Source organism: Palaemon carinicauda, chromosome 5, assembly GCF_036898095.1.
Source record: "Palaemon carinicauda isolate YSFRI2023 chromosome 5, ASM3689809v2, whole genome shotgun sequence".
In the NCBI taxonomy this organism is placed as follows: Eukaryota; Metazoa; Arthropoda; class Malacostraca; order Decapoda; family Palaemonidae; genus Palaemon; species Palaemon carinicauda.
The window spans coordinates 120,673,801-120,686,300 of record NC_090729.1 but is presented as its reverse complement, the minus strand read 5'-3'; the positions used below and the strand labels follow the sequence as shown (position 1 = coordinate 120,686,300).

The 12,500-nt window shown below is 35.3% G+C and overlaps 1 protein-coding gene across 1 annotated transcript in view; it reads left to right on the top strand.

The window, feature by feature from the left end:
• Positions 1 to 6,914: 6,914 nt before the first annotated feature.
• LOC137641449 (MAM and LDL-receptor class A domain-containing protein 1-like) overlaps positions 6,915 to 12,500 on the top strand; it is a 287,760-nt gene continuing 282,174 nt past the window's right edge. Inside the window, exon 1 of the mRNA XM_068373993.1 lies at positions 6,915 to 7,049. The gene's annotated coding sequence lies outside the window, so the exon portion shown is untranslated. The remainder of the gene's footprint in view (positions 7,050 to 12,500) is intronic.

Genomic DNA, 12,500 nt, shown 5'->3' with positions numbered 1-12,500 from the left:
ATGAGCGGCCTTTAAACCTTTAAATGTCCAAGATTCCATACAAATAAAATCTGACCTTGAGCGAAAGTTAATTAACTATTGTAGTTGAACAGTTATAGGAAAATACATTAGTTAACAGTATGTAAGCTTATTAATAATAAGAATAAAGTTATTAAAGATTAAGGGGTTCATTAAAATGAAGGACAGTCTTTCAAAACGAAGAGAGATATAAATCATAAGATCAATGACTTGAGAAATATCGTGAAGTGTTTAATGCTGTTACAATAACTAAGTAAAACTTTGAAATAGGAATATTAATCAAGTATGATATAAGGAATTTAAGTATTTTTATAATAGATTTGTCATGTAAGGTACGAGGTGGATATTAAGCAAAAAAGGTGAAAATTTGGGAATAAAAACTCTGTGAAGGGAATGACATGTTTGAATAATAGTTAATTTCACCTTATTTCAATGTGTCGTATTTTTATGAGAAGCATACTTATGAGGTGTAGAAATACTGAGAGAGAGAGAGAGAGAGAGAGAGAGAGAGAGAGAGAGAGAGAGAGAGAGAGAGAGAGAGAGAGAGAGAGACGTGTTTTATATTTCTCAATTCAAAATAAGAGAGAATCGAAGATGGCAATGCTTTAAAGACAATTTCTTTTTTTTTTCTTTTATTTCGTGTCCAACCTCTTTTAGCTATGACTCCATATTGCAACTTTTAAGGTTAAGCATACCCCCAGTTGCACTTGGGCCCGGAAGGGCCTCACATGCCCCAGCCCTGGGTTGTTATTATTATTATTATTATTATTATTATTATTATTATTATTATTATTATTACAAGCTAAGCTATATCCCCAGTTAGAAAAGCAAGATGCTATAAGCCCCAGGGGCTCTAGTAGCATAAAATAGCTCAGTGAGGAAATGAAACAAGGAAATGAATTACAAAAGAAGTAATAAACAATCAAAGTAAAATATCTTAAGAACAGCAACATAAGATTAGATCTTTCATATATGAAATATAAAAGCCTAAAGAATAAGAAGAGAAATGAGATAGAACAACATGCCCGAGTGTACACTCAAGCTAGAAAACTCGAATCCAAGACAGAGGAAGGCCATGGTACAGCTATATACACCAAATTCATAAATTCCACCCTATCGAATATTTTATAAAAATGACATCTGTGTCAAAAAAGGGTGAATAAGAACATTTATAATGTTTATAACGCTTCCAGAAGGTTAATCACTGGCTACCACACCACATGCACTAATTGCACTGATTCTACAACGTTTATAATGCTTCTAGAAGGCAGAAATCCCTGGCTGCAACACCATTTGTACTCGCTGCATAGCCTCTGCAACGTTTACAATGCTTTCAGAAGGTTCAAATCCCTGGCGGTTCTTTCCTCAGACAGCCTCTACAACGTTTGTAAGGCTTCTAGAAGGCTAAAATCACTGGCTAAAACCCCGCTTGTACTCACCGCATAGCCTCTGAAACGTTTACAATGCTTTCAGAAGGTTCAAATCCCTGGCGGTTCTTTCCTCAGACAGCCTCTACAACGTTTATAATGCTTTTAGAAGGCTAAAATCACTGGCTGCAACACCATTTGTACTCACTGCATAGCCTTTGAAACGTTCACAACGCTTTCAGAAGGCTTAAATGACAGGCAGTTCTCTCCTTATACAGCCTCTACAACGTTTGCAACGCTTCTAGAAGGTTAAAATCTCTGGCTGCAATACCACTTGTACTCACTGCATAACCACTGAAACGTTTACAATTTCAAAAGGCTTAAATGACTGACAGTTATCTCTTCAGACAGCTTCAACAACGTTTGCAACGCTTCTAGAAGGCTAAAATCACTGGTTGCAACACCATTTGTACTAGCTGTATAGCCTCTGAAACGTTTACAATGCTTTCAGAAGGCTTAAATGACAGACAGTTCTCTCCTTATACAGCCTCTACAACGTTTGCAACGCTTCTAGAAGGCTAAAATCTCTGGCTGCAACACTACTTGTACTCACTGCATAACCTCTGAAACGTTTACAATGCTTTCAGAAGGCTTAAATGGCAGGCAGTTCTCTCCTTATACAGCCTCTACAACGTTTGCAACGCTTCTAGATGGCTAAAATCTCTGGCTGCAACACTACTTGTACTCACTGCATAACCTCTGAAACGTTTACAATGCTTTCAGAAGGCTTAAATGGCAGGCAGTTCTCTCCTTATACAGCCTCTACAACGTTTGCAACGCTTCTAGATGGCTAAAATCTCTGGCTGCAATACCACTTGTACTCACTGCATAACCTCTGAAACGTTTACAATTTCAGAAGGCTTAAATGACAGGCAGTTCATTTTTTTTACAGCCTCTACAACGTTTGCAACGTTTCTAGAAGGCTAAAATCACTGGCTAAAACCCCGCTTGTACTCACCGCATAGCCTCTGAAACGTTTACAATGCTTTCAGAAGGTTCAAATCCCTGGCGGTTCTTTCCTCAGACAGCCTCTACAACGTTTATAATGCTTCTAGAAGGCTAAAATCACTGGCTGCAACACCATTTGTACTCACTGCATAGCCTTTGAAACGTTCACAACGCTTTCAGAAGGCTTAAATGACAGGCAGTTCTCTCCTTATACAGCCTCTACAACGTTTGCAACGCTTCTAGAAGGCTAAAATCTCTGGCTGCAACACTACTTGTACTCACTGCATAACCTCTGAAACGTTTACAATGCTTTCAGAAGGCTTAAATGGCAGGCAGTTCTCTCCTTATACAGCCTCTACAACGTTTGCAACGCTTCTAGATGGCTAAAATCTCTGGCTGCAACACTACTTGTACTCACTGCATAACCTCTGAAACGTTTACAATGCTTTCAGAAGGCTTAAATGGCAGGCAGTTCTCTCCTTATACAGCCTCTACAACGTTTGCAACGCTTCTAGAAGGTTAAAATCTCTGGCTGCAATACCACTTGTACTCACTGCATAACCTCTGAAACGTTTACAATTTCAGAAGGCTTAAATGACGGGCAGTTTATTTTTTTGACAGCCTCTACAACGTTTGCAACGTTTCTAGAAGGCTAAAATCACTGGCTAAAACCCCGCTTGTACTCACCGCATAGCCTCTGAAACGTTTACAATGCTTTCAGAAGGTTCAAATCCCTGGCGGTTCTTTCCTCAGACAGCCTCTACAACGTTTGTAAAGCTTCTAAAAGGTTAAAATCACTGGTTGCAACACCATTTGTACTCACTGCATAGCCTCTGAAACGTTTACAATGCTTTCAGAAGGTTTAAATGACAGGCAGTTCTTGCCTTAGACAACCTCTATTGTCAAATAAGTAACTGAACTAAAGTTTGAAAGGAAATTGAGTGTAAGGGCGTGACGAAAAGGATGTAGTTTACATTCAGGTTGGGGGTTGTTAGACAGATAAGCCAACAGTACGTGATCAAAAGTTCTGCCAGATTTTAAAGCTTAACATTTTGCAGTTCTTAACTGTAATGGATACGTTGAACCTGTTGAGATAATTGGTTTCAGTGAACTTCCCGTCGGTAAATTATTTTGACATTGAAGCATTTGTGGATATGCATGTGTAGACAATGCATATGTATCTTACATGTTTAAAGGCTTAAAGGTCACTCATGAATGGCAGAGGCAAGGAACAGTGACACTGCCCTATCAAGCAGGACAATGACCTAGAGACTGACCATATATACATATGATCAGCGCCCACGGCCCCTCTCCACCCAAGTTAAGACCAAGGTGTGCCAGGCAATGTCTGCTGATGACTAAGCAGTTAGACCTATAGGATCCCCCAAACGCACCATCCTTAGCTCACAAGGAGGGTGAGGTTACAGCGACAAAAGGAACTAACGAGTTTGAGCGGGACTCGAATCCCAGTCTGACGATCACCAGGCAAGGATGTTACCAACAGGCGACCACAACCCTTAATCAGTCATAATGTATTTCTTTTAAATAAGAGAACAATAAATGATATTGTATTTTACGTTGTTCTTACAGTTGAGCTTTTTTAATAGTTGTCAGAAGTTCCTTTTTTTCATTGAGGGCATTGTTGACGGTTAAGATCATAACAAAGATCTTGGAAATAAGTCTGATTTTGGAAATAATTCTTTTCTTGGACGGGTACTTGAGCTTACTGCGTCTTCGCTAAAATTCTTATGGATTAATTAATCGCCATGAATGTTAGTATGGTATTCAGATTACTGTAAAGTTTTAAAGGGAAGAAATAATGTTTGCTTGGGAAAAAATAGCTGTTTATGCCCCAAGTGTTGTTGTTAAAGTTTTTTCTTTAAATAAGAAACTTCTCAAGAAAACTAATTCCGTGTTGTGTATCCGTAAAATACTTCCATATTTATATGTTGGAGGATATATATATATATATATATATATATGTATATATATATATATATATATATAGGTGTGTGTATGTATGTATTTATATACATATATATATATATATATATACACTGTATATATATGTATATATATATATATATATACATACACACTATATATATATATATATATATAGAGAGAGAGAGAGAGAGAGAGAGAGAGATAGATCTATGTCTAGAAGAAAACAGTCAAAGATGCAATTGGGTCCTACTCGTACACAAAATTATCCTCTAAACGGAAGCCCAAAGCCAAGATAAGGATCCTTTGGCGGGTGTTGTCGATCTTCACAATTACCAAGGACTCCCCTATTGTGCTTTCCGAAGGGCGATGCCCGTTCAACGCATCCCGAATGGGACAGGATATCAAATCCTCGGAATGATTGGGGCATACGGTCTTAGCGTTCCATCCCGGAAGGGTGTGAAGGATCACGATCAGGAGCGTCAACAAAGGGCAAGTCCGCCGGAAGCTAATTACTGCACAGGTGATCCTTAATTGGACACTTGCCGGGTGACGTCACATCCGCGGGTCTGGTAGGAACATGGAGGGAGGAAGGAAGGCGTTTGCTTTGTCGATTTTCGCATCCGTGGAGTTGGGATACCATCCTGAAGTCCTTTGAAAGGATATTATTATTATTATTATTATTATTATTATTATTATTATTATTATTATTATTATTATTATTACTTGCTAAGCTACAACCCTCGTTGGAAAAGCAGGATTCTATAAGTCCAAGGACCCCAACACGGAAAATACCCCAGTGAGAAAAGGAAACCAGGAAAAATAAAATATTTTAAGAACAGTAACATTAAGATAATTATCTCCCCAGGAGAGATTACCTCGCTAAACTTTTAGCTGGGCTCCGCAAGGCACTAGAAGAGTTGGAAGATCCAGGCCTACATGGCTGAGGACTATGAAGCGCGAAGTAGGAGATGATGAATGGAGAAGTATTTAATTAAAAGATCAAGATAGAGACGACTGGTGAAATCTAACCAAGGCCCTTTGTGTCAATAGGCGTAGGAGGAGATGATGATGATATAAACTTTAAAAACTTTAACAAAACAAGAGTAAGAGAAATTAGATAGAAAAGTGTGCCCGAGTGTACGCTCAAGCAAGAGAACTCTAACCCAAGACAATGGAATACCATGGTACAGAGGCTATGACACTACCCAAGATTAGAGAACAATGGTTTGATTTCGGAGTGTCCTTCTCCTAGAAGAGCTGCTTACCATAGCTAAAGAGTCTCTTCTACCCTTACCTAGAGGAAAGTGGCCACTGAACAGAGATAGTGCAGTAACCCCTTGGGGGGAAGAAGAATTGTTTGGTAATCTCAGTGTTGTCAGGTGTATGACGAAAGAGAGAATATGTAATAAATAGGCCAAGCTATTCGGTGTGTGTAGGCGAAGGGAAAATGAACCGTAACCAGAGAGAATGATCGAATGTAGTACAGTCTGGCCAGTCAAAGGACCCCATAGAATGGCCTGATGCATTTTCCATTAAAACCCACTAGGCCTTTGTTGTTATAAGTGAATTAAGTATCCAATGGGGAGTCGATTGTAAAATGATGTTGTCTAGCTTGGAAGGTTAACAATCATGTTAATCATATTGTACTAACTAATAATTAGAATTCTAATGGAATTAGTCCCCCAGAGTGAAAAGACTAATTTTTTATTAACACATTGGCTGCACCAATCATCATCCGTCCAGTAAAAGTATGAATATGCAGCGTTGGTCAGATTATTGATTGGATAAATACTGTCATCCATATACACATTTTATATATATATATATATATATATATATATGGAGAGAGAGAGAGAGAGAGAGAGAGAGAGAGAGAGAGAGAGTGATATTCTTTGCTCGGTGATAGACCAGACCATGGAACGTGCAACCTATTTTTATGATGATTGATATTCGAAAAGGTAACGTTATAATACCATCCTTTGCAAAGATAAAATCGTTAAGAGTTCGTTTGTCAGCACTGTTTTTCTACCTTCGAAAAGAATAAGATAAATTAAAAAAAATAACGGCAATCTAGACCAATATATATCACGAAAGAGCTGTTGAGTACTGCATAAAAGATGACGGACCAATTTGTCCTAAGTGACTGGAATGTAATTGTATGTGAGCGTGAACAACAGTAACCAATTACTGCGAACGTCATTGCTCGACGACGAAATATTTCGGCTTGCATTTGGCCGTTATGATTGGCCGTTTGGCATCGTCCCTACCAATTGGAGCTGAGGAGTTTCCCCCCCCCGCGTTCCATCGAGTCTACAAGTTCCAACTATTCAATTTCCATGCACGCAGTCTCTGCGTAACGCCACTACCTTAAACTTTTAAGGTAATTCCCTAAGTTTGAGTTTGAGGTAATTTGCATGGTTTCGAGGTAATTTTTAAGATAATTTTGGTTTTACCATAAATATTTAAGGAAATTGGGACACTTTTAGGGTAATCTAAGGTAAAAAGCAGCAGCGATTGAGGTAATGGCCACATGTTCATGTTGAAACTCTATGATCTATCCAGGACAGTTCACGTGTGACTACAAGCCGGGAAGGACGTGTTGCCGGCCTCCTCCAGTAGTACTGAGGTCTCGACGTTTAGTTTTGCTGAGACAAACATTCGCTTTGGACGCTGTGTTGCTTGCTGACGATTTCCCAAGTTGACCGTCAGGTAGGATTATTGATGAAAGTATTCTTTTTTATGAATGTGAAAAGCATTCTGTATATTTCTTGTGAAAGAGGTTTGATTTATATATATATTTTATTTGGTATGGCATTGGACCGTGTTATTAGATAACTGAAAATCTTAGGATCGTGCATACATTATTATTATTATTATTATTGTGATATTAATGATAATAATCATAGTGAAAATAATTATGATGATTATATTATTATTAATAATAATAATAATAATAAGTTTCCTGTTATTGGTAATTCATGTTGCAAATAGTCTATTATTATTATTATTATTATTATTATTATTATTATATTAATGATAATAATCACAGTGATAATAGTAATAATTATAATAATAGTTATAATAATAATAATAATAATAATGATAATAATAATAATAATAAGTTTACGGTTATTGTTGATTCAAATAGTCCACTGCAAAGCAGATCTTAGTGATAGTTGTGGAATTGTGAGATATTGCTCACAAATCTAACCCCATTCATACTGAAAATGAATCTCTCTCTCTCTCTCTCTCTCTCTCTCTCTCTCTCTGGCATTTCAAAACAGAATTTGGAATGTCCTTGGATATATTATCGTAGATCGATCAATAGTCGATAATTCCTCTTTCATGGTAAACAGTGTTGACGACATTTTAGTTTTATGATTATGTTTTGAGTATTCGGGAACCCTTACAATATCTGGTTTCCAATCTGATTATGGAATTTTGTTTTGGAAAGCTGACGTATTTTACAATTAAAAAAATTGCCGTAAAAAAATTATAGAAATTCTGGAATAAATGTTGCCAGGCATTTACCGTTTTAAAAACGGATGTATTGACGTAAAGGAGTCATATTACGGTCACAAACCCGTAAAAGATAATAACAAAGTAGGGTAAAAATTACGGTCACCTGTATTTTACCGAAATACGATCCAGAAGAGTATATTATTTTTATGGAGAATTTCCGATTAAAATTGCGGGTTTTAACAGTGTAGTTGACTTTGATTATTATGGATTACTCTTCTTTTTTTTTCTTTTTTTATTTGAACTAAGCACCATAACTACATAATATAACAGCCATTACCTTTTGAACTAGCGGTGAATGGCCTCTTCGGTCCCAACACCAGGCCATATGACCCAGATTAGAATTAAAAACAGTATCTTTAATAATTGAAATCCAAATTTGATTACCGATAACCGTAGTATTAAAGTAGCAGATTAGCATACAATTCTTCTTGGAGCCATGCTGTTTGAGCGTGTGTGTGTGTGTGTATGTGCGCGCGCGAGCGTGTGTGTAGAAGTCACGCCGTGTGCGTATCTATGCCAACAGTGTCAATACCATTTTTTGTTGCTATTATTGTACAGTACAGGTCTCTGTAGTAGGTTTGTTATTTGATGTCGATTTCTGTTTTACCGTAATAGTTTAAGAAGTGCAGTTATGGAAGTTGAAGAAACAAGAAATGTTATTTACTTACTTATATGTATGTATATATATATATATATATATATATATCTTCATATATATATATATACATATATATTATATATATACATAATTATATATACACATGTGTATATATACATATATATAAATATATATATGTATATATATATATATATATGAAGATATATATATATATATATATATATACATACATATATATATATATATATATATTTATATATATGTATATATACACATGTGTATATATAATTATGTATATATATAATATATATGTATATATATATATATGAAGATATATATATATATATATATACACACACATATATATATATATATATATATTTATATATATGTATATATACACATGTGTATATATAATTATGTATATATATAATATATATATGTATATATATATATATATATATATATTGGACACATTTACACACATGTGAACGTGTAATTATATGTATGTACTTATATGTTGTATATATGATACACATATGTTTATATATATATATATATATATATGTGTGTGTGTGTATGCGTGTGCTCGCACCTGAACTTCTAGTTCTGTTTATGGCTATTAATAATTCAGTTGAATTTCTACGAATGAAAGCCGTGACTTATCTCCACATTAAGGCTAAAGTACTATCGACAATTCAACAGATATATCTAACGAATCAGGGAGAGAGAGAGAGAGAGAGAGAGAGAGAGAGAGAGAGAGTTTTGTCTTATTGTGATTCGTGTTGCAGTATTAATGGTAATAGAATTTAATTACTCGTGTAAATAACCACCTTTGATAATTACTTAAAGATAGAGAAAGGTTTTCTTATAATGGCGGTAATTGTAGGGGAGGATCCTGTTGTAACAGAAACACAACATTTGAAAATTAATGTTTATTTGTCTCTAATTTTATACAAAATAGATGATTTCTCTAATTAATTGAGCAACATTAAAACATCTTGGGGTTTAGTGCAATTAGAGTAATTATCTTTTCCAACCGAAGTTGGAAGGAGGTTATGTTTTACCCCCTGTTTGTGTGTGTGTTTGTTTGTGAACAGCTTCCAGGCCACAATTTTAATCGTAGAGTAATGAAACTTGCAGTTATTAACTGTTATGTAAAAAGCTGGAACTGATTACATTTTGGAAGGTCATAGGTCAAGGTCACGGTCAAGCAAGATGTCCAATTCACGTAATTAGCCACAAGTTTGGACATCATTGTCACAGAGACTTCAAACTTGGTTCATATTTAAGTTTATGAAAATCCACGCCAATTAATACATGTTAAGGTCAAAGGTCCAGGTCAAAGTCGAGAAAAAGGTCGAGAAAAAAGCTGACGCGGCGGGGGTCCGCTCTCTACTGAGTGCCCCTCTAGTTTTATAATAATTAAATCTTCATTTTTATAACGGGTTTCAATATGTAATTTATCATTATCAGAATTTACAGTTGTAACATCAATTAGATGTGAAAATATCACCATTTAGTATTTTTCTTTTATTAATATTATAAATTTCTACTCTACTTTTCCTTTTATAGTTTATATATTAACGATTTAATTTGATGTTACAGTTCTTGAAATATCTTGTTTGATTGTTTATTTTACTCTGGTAGTTTATTTATTTCCTTGTTTCCTTTCCTCACTGGACTATTTTTCTCTGTTGGAGCCCTTGGGCTTAAAGTATCTTGCTTTTCCAATTAGGGTTATAGCCTAGCTTGTTATAATAATAATAATAATAATAATAATAATGATAATAATATTATGTGGAAACATTGAGTTTTCTGGCTTTCGTATTTAGAGTAAAATTTATTTCGGAAAATTTCTAGAACATGCAAACTTCTTTGTTTTTTTGGGATATGATAATATGGATCTAAAGGATATATTTATCCCTAATAGATCTGTGAATCTGTGGATTTATGTGAAAAATAAGTTCCAATGAAAGGAAAAAGGATACGGTTCAAAATAAAAAGTAAAGAGAGGAAGAAGAAGAAGAATAAGAAGACATATGAGCTCATAAACTGTCAAGTTTATTAGATTTAATCAAGAAGGATTTGTTTAACGATTTATTATATTGAAAAAAAGATATATAGAGAAAGTCTTGTTGGATTTTTAAAGTCTGGGCAGGATTAGTGACGCAGGTCTCTCTCTCTCTCTCTCTCTCTCTCTCTCTCTCTCTCTCTCTGGAATTGAAAAAGATACAACTCCACTCAATGTGGCAATTTCTTATCATACAAAATAACAAATACTTGGAATAGACTTCCAGCGGATGTCGTAAACAGTAACACAGTAAACGAGTTCAAGAATAAGTTAAGACAAGATCATAAGAACACTCTAAATGCTTAAACTAAAAAGTTCTTCCAAAGAGCAAATACAGTCTCCGCGGATGGATTAAAAACTCTTTGAGACATCCAAAATCCTTGTAACTCCTTGTAATTCTCTCTCTCTGAGCAGTTAGGTACCATCCTTAAATTAATTATATATCTCTTCACCTATCTACTGAATCAAGTACCTGGTTGTAAATCGACCGTTGCGGGTCGCAGCTAAGGCGGAGAGAAAAAGAGAGGTGAAGAGAAAAACACGTAACTGTCTCTTTAGGTAAAAACAATTATTATTATTATTATTATTATTATTATTGCCAGCTAAGCTACAACCCTAGTTGGAAAAGCAAGATGCTAGAAGTCCAAGTGTTCCATGAGGGAAAAATAGCCCAGTGAGGAAAGGAATCATGGAAATAAACAAACTACTAGAGAAGTAATAAGCAATCAATATAAGATATGTTAAGAACAGTAACATTTAACTAGATCTTTTACATATAAACTATAAAAAAACTTTAGAAAAAACAAGACAAGAAATGAGATAGAACAGCGTGGCCGATTGTACCATTTAAATACGGGAGGGCCTCTCTCTCTCTCTCTCTCTCTCTCTCTCTCTCTCTCTCTCTCTCTCTCTCTCTAAGCGTTCCTGAACTCGCAATGTCCCGACGGAACTCGATATGACCTACTTTTGCAATCTAGGTCACGTGACTGTGATATTTATGATTACCTTGATCTTGACAGCTGTGATGCTTTTTTTTTATTGTGTGATTTTTTTTATGCCTATTTGATAAAATGTTTTTTTTTTTTTTATCCTTCGAAAAATTTAGGCTTTGCGTATTTATGCTTCGACATATTTTTCTGCTTATGAATGATATACGCGTTTGTATGTGTGTTCGTGTGTTTACTTGCATACGTTTATCATGGGTATATGTACATATTTATAGATACTATTTGTTTAAGTTCGTTTACTTAACGAACGGGTAATGCACTTTCTCGTTTCATTATTTCAATTATCATATATCATATGTAATAAAGATCATCATCATCATCATCACCAGCCGTTACTAGTCCACTGCATAACAAAGGCCTCAGACATGTCCTTCCACTTGCGTCTGTTTATGACCTTAAAGTGGCGGTCATCCCCCGCGAACTTACTTTGTTCGTCAGTCCATCGTCTTCTCTTCCTTTCCCTGCTTCTTTTACAATCGTTAGGGAACCATTCTGTTATTTTTAATGTCCATCTATTCTCTGTCATTCTCATTATATGTCCTGGCCATGTTCATTTCTTTTTCTTACATTTTAGAATATCCTCTACTTTAGTTTACTCTTATGTCCATATTACTCATTTTCTGTCCATTGGTGTTATTCTCATCATTATTTTCTCCATAGCTCTTTTGAGTTGTAACTAGTTTATCTTTTAAAGTTTAGTAGGGGTCAAAGTTTCTGATGCATGCATAAGTTAATACTGGCAGGACCATCTCATTAAAGACTTTTCATTTTAGAGAAAATGTCATCTTACTTATCATAATCTCAAATTGATTTCCAAATGTTCTCCATCCCATGCTTATCCTTCTTTTAATTTCGGTCTCGTGTCCTGGGGAAACACTTATTGTCTGTCCTAAATACATATATTCATTAACAATCTCTAGAGGCTCATCCATGACTCT